The 19,353-nt window shown below is 35.7% G+C and overlaps 1 protein-coding gene across 1 annotated transcript in view; it reads right to left on the bottom strand.

The window, feature by feature from the left end:
- Window positions 1-19,111, bottom strand: part of CELF2 (CUGBP Elav-like family member 2) — an 833,081-nt gene extending 813,970 nt beyond the window's left edge. The window contains exon 1 of the mRNA XM_065900981.1: window positions 19,058-19,111. The gene's annotated coding sequence lies outside the window, so the exon portion shown is untranslated. The remainder of the gene's footprint in view (window positions 1-19,057) is intronic.
- Between the last annotated feature and the right edge of the window lie 242 nt (window positions 19,112-19,353).

The raw sequence follows: 19,353 nt of genomic DNA, 5'->3' as shown, positions 1-19,353 counted from the left end.
TGTAGTCTTTTCAGCTTGGCTTCTTTCACTTAATAATATGCATTTAAGGTTGCTCCATGTTTTTTCATGTCTTGATAGCTCAGTTCTTTTGAATGCTGAATACTATTCCATTGTCTAGATCTACCACTCTTTATTTATCCATTCGCCTACTGAGGAACATCTTGATTACTTCCAAGTTTTTTCAATTATGAATAAAGCTGCTATAAACACCTATGTGCAGATTTTTGTGTGGACATGTTTTCAACTCCTTTGGGTAAATACCAAGGAGAACTACTGCTGAATCAACCACCTTATTTTTAAATCTGTTAAATTTATGCTTTTATTTTTCAATGTTATGGGATATGCTATAGAAATGTCCAATCAGGGGGCTGCCCTAAGACTGTGGAGTGGTCACTGTTCTCAGCATGGTGGTTTAATTCACAGTGTAGTTCACCATTTTAAAGTATAACATGAATGTAATTCTTTTAAATTATTTATTTCTCTAAACTCCTGCATTTGTGCAGATATTTGAGTTGGCTGTTATGGAAATTAAATGAAAATAATATTTTTGTTTAAATTACCTAAATTTCTGGAGTTTCTTCTTTTTTTGAGAATAATTTCAACTACATTATTTTATCCTCAAAATATTCTGATTTACTAAAGGAATATATAATAAAAAATATATATTGGTCTCCCGATGGGGTCAAAAAGCAAGAACAGCTAAGATCCTTACTTAGAACAGAGGTAGGGGTGGATATTGGGCTTTTAACATGGTCTAAGAGAACCTGAACATTAAAGGCCAAAATGGGGGCAACCACAATTTACTAACCTTATGAAAAAGAAAATGAGGAATGTATGAAATCATAGCTCTTAAAAGAAAAAAAAAACACAGCAAAAATAGTGTGATTGAAGAAAATCCAAAGATTCTCATTAAAAAAAATATTTTATAATCTGTTAACACTCTGATGAGAAATAAATACTTTCCCACCATGAAGTTGGTTATGTATTAGGGCATTTAATGCTTTTATTTTTCAAAACTTGCATGCCAGCAAATGTATTTAGCGCAGATTTTTACTTGCTATAAAAATTTTTAGGTTAAAGATATTTGACAGTAGGATGAAAGCATAGATACCCATTCAGACACTGATGTCAGGCCACCAGCAAGATAGGATTACTTTTATACCCCCTCTTCCTGGATTCTGGAGCTAATGGCCTTTTCCCAGAGGAGATGTTTATTGATATCATAACACTATGAATGTTCTCAACTTGGTAATAAAAGACAATCTTCACATACGTTTAGGCCTTGGCTTCAGCAGCAAACTTACTTCTCAAATACCTTATTTTTTTTTTTTTAAGCAAATGGGCATGATTGTTTTCCAATAAAACTTTACTTATCAAAATAGGCTGCGGATTGAATTTGTCCCACAGGTTAGAATTTTCCAATCCCTATTTTATTTTATTTTTTATTTTTTTAAACATCTTTACTGGAGTATAATTGTTTTATAATGATGTGTTAGTTTCTGCTTTATAACAAAGTGCATCAGCTACACATATACAAATATCCTCATTTCTCCTCCCTCTTGTGTTTTCCTCCCACCCTCCCCATCCTACCCCTCTAGGTGCTCACAAAGCACCGAGCTGCTCTCTCTGTGCTATGTGGCTGTTTCCCACTAGCTATCTGTTTTACATTTGGTAGTGTATATATGGCCATGCCACTCTCTCACTTCATCACAGCTTACATCATTTCCCCCGCCCTGTGTCCTCAAGTCCATTCTGTATGTCTGTGTCTTTGTTGCTGTCCTGCCCCTAGGTTCTTCAGAACCTTTTTTTTTTTTTTTTAAGATTCCATATATCTGTGTTAGCATATGGTATTTGTTTTTCTCTTTCTTACTTCACTCTGTATGACAGAATCACTACAAATGACTCAGTTTCGTTTCTTTTTATGGCTGAGTAATATTCCATTGCATATATGTACCACATCTTCTTTACCCATTCATCTGTCAGTGGACCCTTAGGTTGCTTCCATGTCCTGGCTATTGTAAATAGAGCTGCAATGAACATTGTGGTACATGACTCTTTTTGAATTATGATTTTCTCAGGGTATATGCCCAGTAGTGGGATTGCTGTGTCATATGGTAGTTTTATTTTTAGTTTTTTAAGGAACCTCCATACTGTTCTCCATAGTGGCTGTATCAATTTACATTCCCACCAACAGTGCAAGAGGGTTCCCTTTTCTCCACACCCTCTCCAGCATTTATTGATTGTAGAATTTTTGATGAGGGCCATTCTGACTGGTGTGAGGTGATACCTCATTGTAGTTTTTTTTTGCCGTACACGGGCCTCTCACTGTTGTGGCCTCTCCCGTTGCGGAGCACAGGCTCCAGACGTGCAGGCCCAGCGGCCATGGCTCACGGGCCCAGCCGCTCCGCGGCATGTGGGATCTTCCCAGACCAGGGCACGAACCCGTGTCCCCTGCATTGGCAGGCGGACTCTCAACCACTGCGCCACCAGGGAAGCCCCTCGTTGTAGTTTTGATTGCATTTCTCTAATGATTAGTGATGTTGAGCATCCTTTCACGTGCTTGTTAGCAATCTGTATATCTTCTCTGGAGAAATCTCTGTTTAGGTCTTCTGCCCATTTTTGGATTGGGTTGTTTGTTTTTTTTGATATTGAGGCTGCATGAGCTGCTTGTAAATTTTGGAGATTAATCCTTTGTCAGTTGCTTCATTTGCAAATATTTTCTCCCATGCTGAGGGTTGTCTTTTCGTCTTGTTTATGGGTTCCTTTGCTGTGCAAAAGCTTTTAAGTTTCATTAGGTCCCATTTGTTTATTTTTGGTTTTATTTCCATTTCTCTAGGAGGTGGATCAAAAAAGATCTTGCTGTGATTTATGTCATAGAGTGTTCTATGTTTTCCTCTAAGAGTTTTATAGTGTCTGGCCTTACATTTAGGTCTTTAATCAATTTTAAGTTTATTTTTGTGTATGGTGTTAGGGAGTGTTCTAATTTCATTGTTTTACATGTGGCTGTCCAGTTTTCCCAGCACCACTTATTGAAGAGGCTGTCTTTCTTCCATTGTACATTGTTGCCTCCTTTATCAAAAATAAGGTGACCATATGTGCATGGGTTTACCTCTGGGTTTTCTATCCTGTTCCATTGATCTATATTTCTGTTTTTGTGCCAGTACCATATTGTCTTGATTATTGTAGCTTTGTGGGTATAGTCTGAAGTCCAGGAGCCTGATTCCTCCAGCTCCATTTTTCTTTCTCAAGTCAAATACCTTCTTGACAGTAAACCAGAAGGTATTTGAATAATTGAATAATTCCTACCATGTGAGTGGACCTACATGGGGTGAGGCAGAGTGGAAGGGCTGGATGATGAGTTACGTCACAACGGAGAGATGTAGAGTGATAAAAAAAAAACTTTTCTTGCACACATGAATGGCATGAAATTGAATCAAGTTGAAATCATGGGACTTAGCCAAGGGCATTCTTGTGTTTGCAGAAATTTACCAAGTTATTTTTTCAATTGCTTCTTGCTAATCTCTGCTAACTAACTCTCTGCCTTGGAATAGGTATTCAAGCAAGCACAAAACCCCAGCAGTCTTGGTATTGGAAAGCAGCAATCCACAGATAACTTTAGTAGAACAGGTGCCAACGTGACTCAGAAGCTACAGCATACACAATGAGAGGGAATTGTCAACAACCACTACAAAGCAAAGAGCTAAACAGTTTAAAAGTGGAGCATACAAAAGAAGAAAAGGAAGAAAATGTCTGCCCACTCACAGAAAAATGCACTCCCTGATCTTAATTGCTCAAAATTGGAAGTTTAAGGGTTCATTACTTAAAAGTTAAGCCTTCTTCTCCATGAAATTACAGACAGGATCTGAACAAAGTGTTATCAAGTAAGCAGGATTTTTTGCTAGCCTTAAATTACCTGTGAGAACAATGTACACTGAGCATATGAGTTAGGGGGCAAAATGTTTTCTTTATGGGACATTGGGTTTTTGGTTCTTGTTCTACCGATGGACTGAATTACACTTGTTCCCCAGAAAGGGGTCCTCAAATCGTATAATTGCATTTTTGTTTCTTCCTAGATAATGCTGCCACCCTGAAAAGTTGATCTGGAAGCAGAAAGAGAAATTACTTTTCGACTGTTTTTTCTCGGACTGGCCAAGCACAAGAACTTGAATAATTCTGCCAGTAATTGACCTGCAACGTTGGTAACTCAGTATGTCGCCTTTTTTGATACATCTACATCCATATGAGTGAGGCAGAGGGAAATTGGTATGGGTCCTGGTCAAGGTGTCAGAGAACATGAGACTGGAGGGCTGGAGAATGAGACCGTCCAGAAGGAGCCCACTGAGTGCTTCTGCATGAGTTCTGTACTCCCTTTCTGCCCACCTGCTTCATTTTACAGTGAACATAACAATAACTGTCCTAGCCAAATCAGAGAGAGGCAGAGGGAAGTCATTACATGTGTTCACAGAAAAGTGCTCTAGAAATGTAACTGCGGGGGAGTTGTTCAAAATATAGCCCATTGCTATCCTTTCCAACATGAAAGCTCCTGAATTATATTTTGGAATGCTACTTTGGAAACTCTGACCCTGAAATCTTGTCAATCCTCCTCTCCGTCTTTCCTGTTGACCTCTATGTTAGGGACAACATTCCCAATTCATCAGAGAATCTGTCAGATCTTCTTTTGAATTCTGTTGTCCTAAGGCTACCTCCTTCTTATCACTTCCACAGCTAACATCCTAGTCCTGGTCTCATCATCTCTTACAGGACTAGCCCAACTGTTCTCCTGCTGCCATGAGTTTTCTGCCAACAGTCTATTATCCATAGAGTAGCCACAGTGACCCTTTAAAAATAAAAATCAAATCTTGTCACTCCTCAGTTCAAAGCCCTCCTGAAGACTTCCTCTCATGCAGAGAATTTTATCTCAAGTTCTCACCATGTCTTACAATGCCCCAGAGTAGGGGGTGGCAAACTATTGTTTTTGTTCAACCTGTGAGCTAAGAATGGCTTTTATATTTTTAAATGGTTGCCACATGAATATTATATATAATTCAAATTTCAGTATTCATGAATAAAGTTTTATTGGGACACAGTCATGTTGATTTATTTACATACTGTCTATGGTTGCTTTCATTCATTCTACAGCACAGAGTTGAGTTGTTACATAGGCGTTATGGTCTGCAAAGCATAAAAGGTTCACTATCTAGCAATTTACAGAAAAAAGTTTGCCAACCTCTGCTCACAGGGCATGACCTCTCTTCCCTCCTACCATTTTTCTCATTGCTATTCTGCTCCAGTCATGCTGATAGCTTACTCTTTTACACTTGTTCTTGCTACAGCGCTATTTTATATGCTGTTTCCTTTTGCCCTTGGATACTATTACCCTCAATATCTTATGCTTTCCTCTCTCACATCACTCTAGAATCTGTTACCTTCTCAAAGAGGTCTTCCTCGATAATCTCACAGAACATAGCACTGTTATAAAATTAAAAACAGCACACAAGGAATTTGTTTTTAAGTTATAATCCCTGGTTTTTCTGAGTTCAAACTCTTTCCCTTTTAGATGTTCACTTTTTTAATGATTAAAAGTTAGTATTAAATATCAGATATTTAATACTGAATGGCTCAGATATAGTTTAGAGGACAAACTGGGAGTGAAAAATGCCATGCTTCTCTTATTTTTCTGCTCTTCCAGAGCTTAGTATGTGACTCTGGACAAATAATTTAGCATAAGGAATCTCAGTTTTCCCTTCAATGACTTAATGATTATTCTCCTTGAGCTGTATAACAAATATGATGAATAAACATAGACATATAACTATTACGTCCAAAAAAAGCCTCAAGGGCACCAGGAACAACCAAACATCTCTTCAACATACAATGTCATATACCTTCCTCACCAGGATTTCCTTCTTAAGATTTTTCCTTAGAAAATTGACTATCTTTACTAAAACTTGCAAAGTACATATCTAGCAATGGAACCTTTATTAGTATCCTAGGGCTGTCATTAAAAAGTACCACAAACCGGGTGGCTTAAAACAGTAGAAATTTATTGTCTCACAGTTCTGGAGGCTAAAAGCTCAAAATCAAGGTGTTGGCAGGGCCATGTTCCTTCTGAAATGTATAATGGAATTCTTTCTTGCCTCCTTCCAGCTTCTGGTAGTTTGCCAGCATTTTTGATGTTTCTTGGGTTGCAGCTACATAAATCTAATCTCTGATTTCACTGTCACAAGGTGTTCTACCCATGTGTCTCTGTTGTCACATGGCTATATTCTTACAGACATCAGTCATACTGGGCTGGGGGCCCACTTTATGCCAGGATGATCTCATCTTAACTTTACCAATTCCATCTGCAATGACTCTATTTCCAATAAGTTCACATTGTGAGGTACTAAGGATTAAGACTTCAATATAACTCTTTTGGGGGGACACAATACAAGACACAACAGTACCCCAAAGTGCAATGGCAAGGATCTCCACTTTAATATATACCTTCATAGACACAAGTGAACTGTTTGCTCTCTCCAATGCATATTCTTTTATGTGTATTTGTTAATTATCATTGTAAACAGCATCTATCTTGGGGAGAATATTAACAAATTGATAGTGAGATTGCCCAGTTTCTTTCAGTGGTATTGGCTTTATTCTGATAGGCGGTGTTTAAGGTCCAGACTGAAGCCTGAGAATAAACAACGGATAACTTAATTGTCTACCTTCCATATGAAGCTAATATAATTACTACCCTCACTGGAAGCCCCATAGTCAGCTACAATAAGACCTTGAAGTCATTAGATTAGTGTGCTGGAATCTTGTCAGTTTGTTCTAAAGTAGAAAAAAAAAATCTCGTTAAATGCTGTTCATTTATAGACCTTTTTATAAGATTCAATGTTTCCAAGTCTTAAAATGAGTGAAATGTGAATGTATTAGCCGTTTAATAAGAGAGTGTAATGACTGTAGGGCAGGTTTAAAATTAACATACATGAGAAAGCCAAACAGTTTACTCTTTGGATTAGTTTCTCACCTTTTAAATACCGTAGTCCCTGTGACATCAGACAAAGAAAATACGTTAACATGCCTACAAAAAGAATTTACAGTCATGGTGGGGGGAGTAAGGGGTTGTGCAACCCCTTCCCAGATAAAATTATAAAAGCTGGATAAACACAAAAAGACTCTAATAGTTTAATGATACTGGGATGTGTCTACAAGTATACAAAAGCTGGAGATTGTTTATTCTCAGAAACAAAACCCCATAATTATAAAAGGTAAGAACTGTAAGGTAGTTCCTAATCCCTGTGGCTACTGCAGAAGAAAACAGTGGTGGAAAAACACAGACTTGTCGGCAAATATTTCCAGAGATCATAGTTTAACACTAGAAAAGCACCTGGAAATGTAAAGATGAAGCCCTGAAAGCAAGATAATTGCAGAGAAATGAAACCAAAAACCCGTAGTGTCTGGCTGACAAACTATGCATGGTGAGGAGAAATTCTGTAGGGCCTGACAACAAAGCAGGAAGAGGTCAGAGAGGAATCTACTACTGAAAGATGAAAGATGCATGGTGCAAAGTATATATTTTTGCTACTCTTTAAGCTTAATACATTTTCCAGTTACAACATAGCCAGGAGAAAGCTGAAGCCTCAGGGATTTAAAGTGTCAGAAAAGTGATCCTAAGGATATAGAAGCTAGATTTAGAAGGAAATTCCTAGAAGCAAAGAAACCACTGAAAGAGTAAGCCCCCAAATGTGAGTAAAATCTTTGCCAAAATCCCTAGCTACCAAATTACACAGGCACAGGGGAGACTTCCAGGAGGTCAAACTAATAAAAGTAGCATTTGGAAGCCATAAGAACTGACCAGAGATACCAGTAGCTAAATACTACAGTGAAAGCAAATATTGCAGTTCATGTCCAGGTGGATTAACTGAATATTGGAATAAAAAAGTACAATTTTCAGAACACTATAGAATGCACTGTCACAATAATGTATCATCTTAAATGTTCAGTTTACAACCAAAAATTACTAGACATGCAAAGACACAGGAAAGTGTGACTCATAAACAGGAACAAAGACAGTCAATAGAAATTGACTCCCAGTGGTCCCAGGTGTTGAATTTAGCAAATCAAAACTTCAAATCAGTGATTACAAATATGTTCAAAGAATTAAAGAAAGTATAATATCAATGAGTGAAAAGATAAGAAAACCTCAAAAGAGAAATAGATCCATAGAAAAACAGAAATCTGACAACTAAAACATTTGATAAACTTCAAAAATTAACTAGATGGGCTCAACAGCAGATTGGAGATGGCAGAATAACCTATCAGTAAATGTGAAGATTGAAAAATACAAATTACCCAATTTGAAGATCAGAGAGAAAAACAATTTAAGAAAAATCAAACTATAATATATGTAACTGGAGTTCCCAAAAGAAGAGAGAAATAAACAGAAAAAAAATTGGATAAATAATGACAGAATCTCCCCCAAATTTGGTAGAAAACATTAATTTCAGGTACAAGAAACTTAATAAAGTTCAAACAGGATTAAAACAAAGAAAAGAATTTTAAAACATATTGTAGTTAAACTGCTGAAATCCAAAGATAGCAAACAAAATTTTGAACTCGGCCAGAGAAAACATACACAGTAATAATAGGTGAAGAATGCTATGGTTTACTGGCTTCCATTAAGAAACTACAGAAGCCAAAGATATTGCAATGATATAATAAAAGTGCTGAAAGAAAAATAAAACTGTCAATAATAAATTCTATGTTTAGTGAAGTTATCTTAAAAAATAAAGATAAAGTTAAAATATTTTTAGATAAATAGAAAGTGAGAAAATCTGTTACCAGGACTGCTCTACAAATAATATAAAGGAAGGTGTTCAGACTATATAAACTTATTTCATTCTCAATATCTTTAAAAGAGAAATGACTGTTTAAAGCAAAAAAAAAAAAAGCAACTTATTGATGAGTTTATAATGTATGTAAATATAATATATAGGACAACAATAACTCAAAAGAAGGAAGGTAAATAAAAACGTACTATGGGAGTATTAACAATATTAACTTCAAAATGTATATTGTAATTAAGCAACCATGGGAAAATAATTCAAAGAGATATAGCTAGAAAACCAATAAACAGAACTTAACATTTTTCTTAATTTTCAAAAACATCTGATTAATACAAAAGAAGAGAAGAAAGAAAAAATTAACCAAAATAGAGTAAGGATTTCTAGAGAAAAGGGGGCACTTAATAATGAAAAAAGTTACTATTTACAACAGTAGTATATAACAATTATAAATATATATACACCTAATAATAAAGCTACAAAATACGTGGAACAAAATCTAAGAGACACTAAAGGGGAGAAATCGACAAATCTACAGTCATGGAGGGAGACTTTACAGTACTCTCAGTAATTGATAGAACAAATAGACAAAAAAATAATTAAGAAAATAAAAGATGAGAAAGATACTACCAACCCGAAATGGCAATTATAGAACACTATACCCAATAACTGCATAATATACGTTCTTTTTATGAACGCTTGGAATCTTCACCAAAGTAAGCCATATGTTGCCACAAAAATTTAGAAATTATGATATTATTTAGTTCTCTGATGAGAACGGAATTAAATTAGAAATCAGCAACAAGAATACATGAAGAAAAAGTCCAAGTATCTGGAAATTAAATAACACACTTCTAAAAAACCATGGGAAAAAGAAGCAATTACCAAAACTACTAAAATTATTTTGAATAAATAATGAAAACAAATAAGTTAAAATTTGTGGGATACAGTTACTATGGTGGTTAAGGGGAGTTTATAGCTTTAAAGGTATATATTAGAAAAAGAAAAAAAAAAGGCTAAAATCAATACATAAGCTTCTGGCATAGAAGGTAGAAAAATGTCTATGCTCTAATCCCTGGAACATGTAAATATGTGTTAGACGGCAAGAGAAGCTTTGCAAATGTGATTAATGGTATGGATCTTGATATGGGGAGATTGTCCTGGAATATCTGGGTGGGTCTAGGATCATCACATGGGTCCTTAAAAGTGGAGAACCTTTCCCAGTTGGGTTAAAGAGATGAGATGGAAGAAGAAACTGAGATTTGAAGTGTGACAGGGACTTGACACACTGTTGCTGGCTTTGAAGACTGAAGATGTAGTCCACAAGCCAAGGAATGTGCATGACTTTTAGAAGCTGAAAATGACCCTCAGCTGGTCATCAGCAAAGAAATGGAGATGTCAGTCCTATAACCATAAGGAATTGAATTTTGTCAACAATCCAAATGAGTGAGAAAATGGATCTTCCTTTAGAGCCTCCTGAAAGGAATGCAGCTCCTACTGACACTTTGATTTTAGCCTGGTGAGATTTGTGTCAGACTTCTGATGTACAGAACTAAAAAGTGGTAAACTTGTATTGTGTAAGTCACTACGTTTGTGGCAATTTGCTATAGCAGAAGTAAAAACTAGTAGATTGATTTTTGAAAAAGAGAAAACATAAACTACTATTAAGAACGACAGAGGAGGTACTATTACAGATCCTACAACATTCAGAGGATGAGGGAATACAAAGAACATTTTATGGCAATAACTGTGATAGCATAGATGAAATATATATATTCCATAAATAACATAAATGACCAAAGTTAACCTAAGAGGAAATGGAAAATTTAAATAACTCTGTATCTATGAACGAAATTGAATTTTTAACTGAAAGTCTTCCCACAAAGAAAACTCCAGGCCCATGTAGCTTACTGATAAATTCTATCAAACATTTAGGGAAGAAAAATAATACTAATCCTACACAAGATGTTTCAGAAAATAAAGGAGGAAAGAATACTCCCCAACCTACTTTATGAGATCAGTGTCCTTCTAAGAGCACAGTAGACAAAGACGTTACAAGAAAAGAAAGACGCCAAGTATTTCTATGAATAGAGACCAAAAAATCTGTAATAAAATATTAGCAAATCAAATTCCCAGTATATAAAAGGAATAGAATGTGACTTCCTTATATGATACAGGGTATGCATGAATAAACCTCAATTAAAATCATACTTTGTGGTGAAAGACTGAATGTTTCCCCTCCTAAGATTGGGAACAAATGAAGGGTGTTCACTCTCACTATTTCTAGTCAACACTTCACTGGAAATCCTAGCTACTTCAGTTAAGAAAAGGGATAAAGGAAATACAAATTGGAAAGGATGAAGTGTTTTGATCAAAAGCTGATAGTGTATTTAGAAAATCCTAAGAAATATATATGCAAAAAATATCCACTAAAACTAAAAGTGAACTTGTGAAGATAGCAGTATAGGAGGCCAGCATACAAACATCAATAGTATTTCTATATAAGAGCAACAGAAGTTTAAAAATGAAATACAATACCACTTCAATAATATCCAAAAATATTATATAATCAGGGATAAATTTAACAACTGGAGAAATACCTGTATGCTCAAAACTATAATCCTTGCTGAAACTAAAGAATAACTAAATACATGGAAAACAACTAAATAAATGTTTATAGATATAAGACTCAATGTAGTTGAAATGTCGTTTCTACAAATTGAATTTACATATTCAATGCAACTCCAATAAAAATTTCAGCAGGCTTTTTATTTGAGGAAAATCTTTATAAGTTATGTCTAAAATTTATATGAAAATGTTAACAACTTAGAAAAATCAAAACAATTTTGAAAAAGAAAAACAAAGCTGGAGAAATTACATTACCTGTTTTCAATGCATACATGGTTAAATGATTTTTGGCAATGGTCCAAGGTAATTAAATGGTGGAAAGAGTAAGTTTTTCCGTAATGGTGCTGGAACAACTGGATATCTATATAAAAATATTGAACCTTGATTTTTACCTTATGTCAAACATAAAAATAAAGATGGATCATAGATCTATATGTAAAAGCTAAAATTCTAAAACATATAGAGGAAAGCATAGAAGAAAAATCTTCGTCATCTTCTAACAGGCAAGGATTTCTTAGCGAAACCACAAAAAGTATGAACCATAAAAGAAAAAAAAATGGTACGTTGGTTAAATTTGGATTAATCCAAATTTTAAAATGTTGCTTCTTGAAAGACACCATTAAAAAATGTAGAAAGAAAAGTCACATACTGGGAGAAAATATGTTCCATGTAGATATTTTGCTCAAAATATGAAAAGAATTCCTACAACTCAGTATTAAGGGAACACACAGCACAATAAAAAACAAAAGATTTGAACAGACATTTTACAATAAGCCAATGAGCATATGAGAAGATGCTCAACACTACTACTCTTCAGGGGAATGCTGATTAAAACCACAGTGAGATACCACCAAACACCATTAAAATGACTAAAATTGAAAAGACTGGCAATACCAAAAGTTGGCAGAGATGTCCAGCAACTGGAACACTCATATATTCCTGATAGAAGCATAAAATTTTTTCACCACTTTGGAAAACTTTGTTTTTTCCTTATAAAGTTAAACATACACCTATCCTAAGACCCAGCATTTTCACTTTTAACTATTTACCTGAGAGAAGTGAACATAAAGACTTGTATATGAATGTTCAAGCAGCTTTGTTTATAAGAGCCTCCAAATGGAAACTACCCAAATGTCCATCAACAGGTAAATGGATAAACAAAATGTGATATATTCATACAATGAAATACCACTCACCAATTAAAAATCTACTGATGTACATAACAATATGTATGGCTCTCAAAGGCATGATGCTGAAAGAAGCCAGACACAAGAGTACATGTTATATGATTCCACTTACATAAAACTTAATATAATGTAGATTACTCTATAGTGACAGAAAGCAAATCAGTGGTTGCCTAAAGGCTAGGTGTGGAGGATAGGACTGATGCAAGGGGACTCAGGAAACTTTTATATAGATGGAATTTTGGGGATTCACCCCCCAACCCCTCAATTACATAGGTCCTCTAGATAACAGGCATAGCATGATAAAAATACTCAGAAAATTGTATATCGGCAAATTATCTCCTTGCCAGAAAAGCATGCTATCACATTTTAATTTTTTTTATAACAACCTTTAAAAAGATGAGCATTCAGAGAGCATTATATCCCTATAACATCACCTGCAGAACATAGGACTGTTTTAATATACAAATATGGTAGCTTCAAACAAAACTGAACAAAAGAACTTGTTTTGTGCATTTCTCTGTGACCTGCTTACATCATCCTATAACTGGTAGATCCTCAGGTACGCTATTCATACTGCTCAAGGGCTACTTAAAAAGTACACAGAAAATGTCAGACTGAATGATGCGCTTATAAAAACAACTTCAGTAAAATGTTTCCCACTTCCTTCAAACTTGGCTTTCTTTTAGATGCCTATCACTTACCAGATCAGTTCATTACTATTCAGGTCAACTACAGATGTTCCTTAAGAAAGTCCTCTGGAGATCCAAGCAAAGCCACAGGTACAGTGTGAGAAATATCTAACTTATTCCAGATGATCTAGTCCACATTCTAGTAAATTCTGCACATATATAGAATACCAGAAATCTATTACTGCCCCCACCTGCCATCTGTCTTATGAAACCTACTTGTTGCCTCTTGTCACCTCTGATTATGTCTTATGTCTCCACCTGTCTTTGTATCTTCATCTGCGCCCTTGGATTTGATACTTATTTGGCTCTTCTATTTTAGTTTTTGACCTTCTCTGTTTCTGAATCTGTCTTTCTGAGCCTCCCTGACTCCATTCCCCACATCTCTGAGCCAGTCTCTTGCTCTTCTGCACTCAGACACAGCTTCTGGAACTCAGCCTGGAACATAGCCCTAAGTCTACTGATTAGGATGATATGGACAGTTTTGATAACATCCAACATTCATTAAACAAATATTTATTGAGTGCCTGTTATATGCCAGGTGTATCTAGATGCTAGGGATTCAGCACTAAACAAAACAGAACAAAATGTCTGCCTTTATAAAACATCTATTTTAATGGAGAGAGTCCAATAATAAATTGCAAAATATATGATATACTATAGTAGTTGGTGATACATTCTATGGAGAGAAATAAAGCAGTGAGGGAGGATAGGGAAGGTGAGGGTGAGTTGTACTTATAAATAGGGTGATCAGAGAGGGTGATATTTGGGCAAAACATGAAGTGAGCAGACAACTGATATGGACATCTAGAAGAAGAATGATCAGGACTAGAGAAGAGCAAGTGCAAAGGTCCTGAGATCAGAGCATACCTGGTGTGCTCTGTGTTTAAGTCCATAAATGTGCCTGGAGTACACAGGGCAAGAGAAGAAGGTGAGAGAGTTATGGAGATGTGTAGGGTTAAGTTTACCCTTGTTGGCCCTGGACAGCTCTATTTTATGCTTGTTGTCCCATGGTAATTATGAATATTATCACCTTTTACTCACAAAAATGTCCAGGTTCAAATGAAAAATCATATACTCATCCTAGTATAGGCCCTTGTAAGGAATTGACTTTTACTGAATGACATGGAGAGCATGGAGAGATTTTTTTTAAATGGCAATTAAATTAAAATGATTTAATCAGACTGGTAAGACATGGATATGACATGAAAACTCATAAGGTGCAAAAGGGTACACAGTAAAAGTAAGCCTTCCTTTCATCCCCGTGCCCTTTCTTCCACCCTTATGTTTCCCTCTTGGATACAACCATTGTTATCAGTTTCCAAGGTATCTTTATTGCAGTGTTTTGAACAGAGGAGTAATACAATACGAATCACATCTCTAATGGGCCACTCAGGCTGCTGTGTTAAAAATGACCGGGGACCAGTCAGGGAGTAATTGCAAAATTCCAGGTAAGCGAAGAACTTGCTTAATTCCACTACCCAAAGACACGAGGAAACAGAAATCAGTATTTTTTTTTTCACTTTAGAAAGAGTTTCTCTATCTTTGGGTTAGAACAGTTGTCCATGAGCCCACCAATCTTACTTGCCTCCTGCATAGTTTCTGTCAGAGCACTTGAAATTTTCTTTCATAGCACTTTTGTAATGATGTATTTTATGTTCATTTGTTTTAAAATGTCTTATATTTTAAGCTTCTTGAGGACAGGAACTGTATTTCTTTCTTTAACCAGGGTCTATCAATGCCTTTAAGAACAAATTTTGAATGAATGAAGAAATCACAAGCCCTTTTGTCTTGCTACTCCTCTGATAGAAATAATCTAAGAACAACTCGTCTTCTCTTTACCTCCTTCCAAACCTGAGTTTCTTAAAGATTAATTCATAGTTGGGTGGTAATAAAGAAAAAAATTAAACTAGTTTCTAATATGTATATATATCATGTATTTCTTCATCTTCTTTCTGTAAAAACAATAGGAAACCAGGGAGGCGGGAAGAAAACAAGAGGATTATTATATCTAGTATACCTAAGCATTTATGCATTTACTCAGGAAATATAAGATGGATATTTTAGAAATAGGCTTTAGAAAATATTCTAATTTTACCCTTATAATATGTTTTCTATTCTTAATGTATAGGTTGTAAACTATGACTTTTTCAAAAATTATTTCATTACTCTAAAATGTTAGGGATGGATACTAATGTACATATAATAATTTTTTAATGTGTTTAAGAGAAGCATTGCTCTATATTTTATTTTTAAGGAGAGAGATATTCTCTTTATTTTCTTGGGTCCCATGTAGGAAGCATTTCAGTAGGGGCTGGAACAGTGTTTTTTATATACCCTTGCTGTTCTGTTGCAGTGTTTCTCTCTAGTCCTGTAGGCATTACCATGTCAGTGAAGAGAGCAGACAGTATGAAATCAAGGGGTTGGAATAACCGCACATCAACTCAGCCCAAATGCAGAGGCTAGGACTTGTGGTTTACTCATTGATAATTCTCTTGTACTTTGTTTAAACCACTGGACCACAATGCCTTCCATAACTGGCATTCCTCTTTCGCTTCCTTAGAAGTTACCCATCTTTATCTTGGTAGAATTGAAAAATGTTTACTGTTGGATGTGGCCACTTCCTCTCTGTAAAGATGAGGAGACAGAGGCCTAAGAAGATTCAGTAACAAAGTCAGTGGGTAATTAGGGATTAGGATGGCTATCTCCTGATATCCAGTTTAGTACTTCGTGCTTCTTCTTATACAGTGGAAAAATTACAGATATTGACTATACATATAGTAATAATGACCTTTTAAAAACACAAGAAACAGAAAACATACGTAACTATAGAAGAAGAACTGAAGCAAAAGTGGGAAGTGAAGAATATGCTGGTTCTAAAAGGTCAGAAATAGTAAGTCATAATTTTCCTTGATCCCGAGAAACTAACACAATGTCAAGTTCGTTGTAGGCTAATTAATCAAATTACATTTTCTGTTTTTTTTTTAACACCAGTTTAATTTCTACTATATGGTAATTCCCTGGATGACCAAGATATGGCTTTGTCATTGTTCAACTTCCCATATATTCTAACATTGTTGATCCTTAGTAAACATTTATAGTGAATTGAGCAAATGTCAAATGTCATATTTTCAGAAAGCATTACTTATGCTTTCATATTGCCTGGATATTTTCATTCTAGCGTCATATGTAATTTTGTCTGTTTGTATGTCTGTGTGTAAAATGACAGTGTTTACCCTCTCCCTAAGGTATTTTCTATTTCAACACCTGCACAATTTTTAGAAGGTGAAAACTATTCCCAATCGCCACAAGAGCTAAATGGGAAATGCAGAAGCGTTGCTGAAGAATTTTGCTCTTGAAATTATAATGTCATAGCACTTCAACCAGGGAAGAAGAAAAGACATTCTGATATTATGTATACTTAGATATCAGGATTTGGGATTATTACTTGTTCTGTTTCTCTTGGGAAAAAATGGATCGGGTAAAACTCTAAAGTAATTTCAGTGTTATTCAATATTTTTTTTAATGCAGGGAAGCATCGTTTTAACTGCAGCAATCTGTAGAATTATGGACTGATTACTAGTTCAAATGACAGAGTCCTACAGTGAAACCCATAATTTTACATTACGTTCTGCAAGAGATGATAGCAGTTCTTCACATATAATGGTATTGCTAGCCCAGAATCTTGTTAACACTCATAGTCTGAGAGGTTGTGCTTATCCTTCCTTATTTTGAATCAGAAAGAAAAATTTTTTCAAAGGTCTACTGGCCTTTATTTTTCATATCAGGGATTTTGGTCAATTAGAAATTTTCTTAGAAGAGGCACCTTGATTAAAAAAATTCAAGAATATAAGTAGAATAGTAAAACTACTCAGGAATGAATATTTTCTTTAAAAACTAAGAAATGCAAGTGCTGCGGTTTGACTTGCATTTAGCTCTTTGTAGCTATTTCCAGTCACTGATTTCTATGGAAAGTAGCTTCAGAGTTAGTTGCTTGTTACCGGGCAACAATTTATTCCAATTATAACTGAAATGTTCCTAGTAGACAGTTACTGGTGGGTAAAATCAGATTTTAAAAATGAACTATTAAATCCATAGTATTTTCTTTTGTTGTAAGAGGCAGAAATTATTCTAATACTTGGCATTTTCTAACGTTCTAAGGTCTTTTTAGACATTTCAAGTGATCTGGGGGGCATCGGTGAGGACCCACGGGGAGGCACGGTTCAGAGCTGTTAAATGTGGAAATGACACAATTAGATAGGATAGCTATAGAGACTAGGGACCAAATGTTACCAGTGTATGGAATGCCACATTCCTTACCGGATGCAAACGGCATACAATCTTCCAACTTTCACAGGATAGTTTTTCTTTAGAAAAAGGTCTTAATGGACATTTGGAAACTACATTCTCTTTTTTGACGATCTCCCCACTACATGTTTACTTATCTATTAAAAACCGAAAACAACAGCACAAAAACAAAAACTACCACAGTTTACAAACAATCATGGAGAACAGACAAAAATATCCCTCGATATTTTACATGTGTTTTTAAAGGCAATAAAAGAAAATTTCTTCCTAAGTTTCTTGACCCAAATCCAAGCACACTCACTAACCAACCTCAATCTTTCCTGTGTCTTCCAGCTTCTGAGGCTAGCATCTGGGTAAGCTCAAAGTTTGCCACATGGATATATGCTCAAAGGACATATTTGGTTTGCAAGACAGGTAAGATTTCTATGTTTTCTTCTTTCTTTATAATATGCAAATGCAGTCTAAAACGTACTGACCATCGTTGCAAACTGACATAAACAAAATTTACATGCACAGGAGGAATTGATTGTAGGAGACTTAACCTTGGGAACTTTATCTCAGAGTCAACAGTCATGCATTTTGAAATGTGGCTTAAGTGATCTGATCAGTCCTAACAGTAGAATGAAGAGCTGATTGCTGAAAAGTCACACCATCTAGGTTCAGTCTCTCCCCATAACAGAGAAACGGGCAAGAACATTCTCAGTACCAGTCCCAGGCAGCATATAAAGAAGTACTTGTTGAATATAATTGGGCTGAAGGAAAATTTGTCCTTTTAGAGAATAAAGTTGGCATCACAAGTTCAAGGTCCCCTGATGATCTAGGCTGTCCACAGTTAACTGTCTAATGAACTCCTGACAAGTTGTAGATGAACGGGATTAAAATAACGCTACTCAGAGCTCACTTTAGGCTGTTTCATTATCTGGACTAAGGAAGTATAGGATAATTACAGTGTTACTTAAAAAAAAGTTTCATTATTGTACTTCCTGTTTCGCGAGTAAATAACAAAACAGTTACGGTCTGTAAGGGACCTATTAAAACCCATGACACCCCTGCAAGCCAGTAACTTGGAGAACTGGAGAATTCTCCCTGACAGGACACTGAAACACCAACCTTAAACAATCAACAACTAATTGCCATAGTGCGACAGTCTTAGCCCTGTTGCAACTGGGCGACTCATCAATTTGCAGAGAGAAGCATCATCAGGGTACATAGGGATGCTGTCATTACCCATTATAAGTATGACGCGAAGGTCACATATCAGGCAATTTCACCTTTTCATTACATGCTAACCCTTCACGGCAGGGAAGCCACGCTTATGACTGCATTAGACAGACAAAGCCTTCAGCTCTTTTTTTTTTTTAGAAAAAGGAAAAGCAAAAAAAAAAAGATTAAAAAAAAATTAAATGTGTTTTCTTACCAGCACGTTGCAGCACCAACTCGGTCACAGGAATGTTGCCTTTACAGGTTTCTCTTTTAATTATCCTGGAAGCAGGGAGACAAAAAAAAAAAAAAAAAAAAAAAAGGCAAAGAAGCAGGGTGGTTAAATTAGCGTGCTGGAATCTTTTCAGTTTGTCGCAGAGTAGAAAAATAAAAAAGGAAAAAAAAGGCTCAGTAATTTAAATTTGCTCTCAGTTCAGGCTTCGTGGTTGGGTCCCGCCCCTGCCTCCCGCTGGGTTCCACTACCTGCAAGGCTGAAATTGACAGCTACTGTGC

The sequence above is a fragment of the Phocoena phocoena genome, chromosome 2, assembly GCF_963924675.1.
Source record: "Phocoena phocoena chromosome 2, mPhoPho1.1, whole genome shotgun sequence".
NCBI classification, from domain to species: Eukaryota; Metazoa; Chordata; class Mammalia; order Artiodactyla; family Phocoenidae; genus Phocoena; species Phocoena phocoena.
This window is presented reverse-complemented; position numbering and strand designations above follow the sequence as displayed.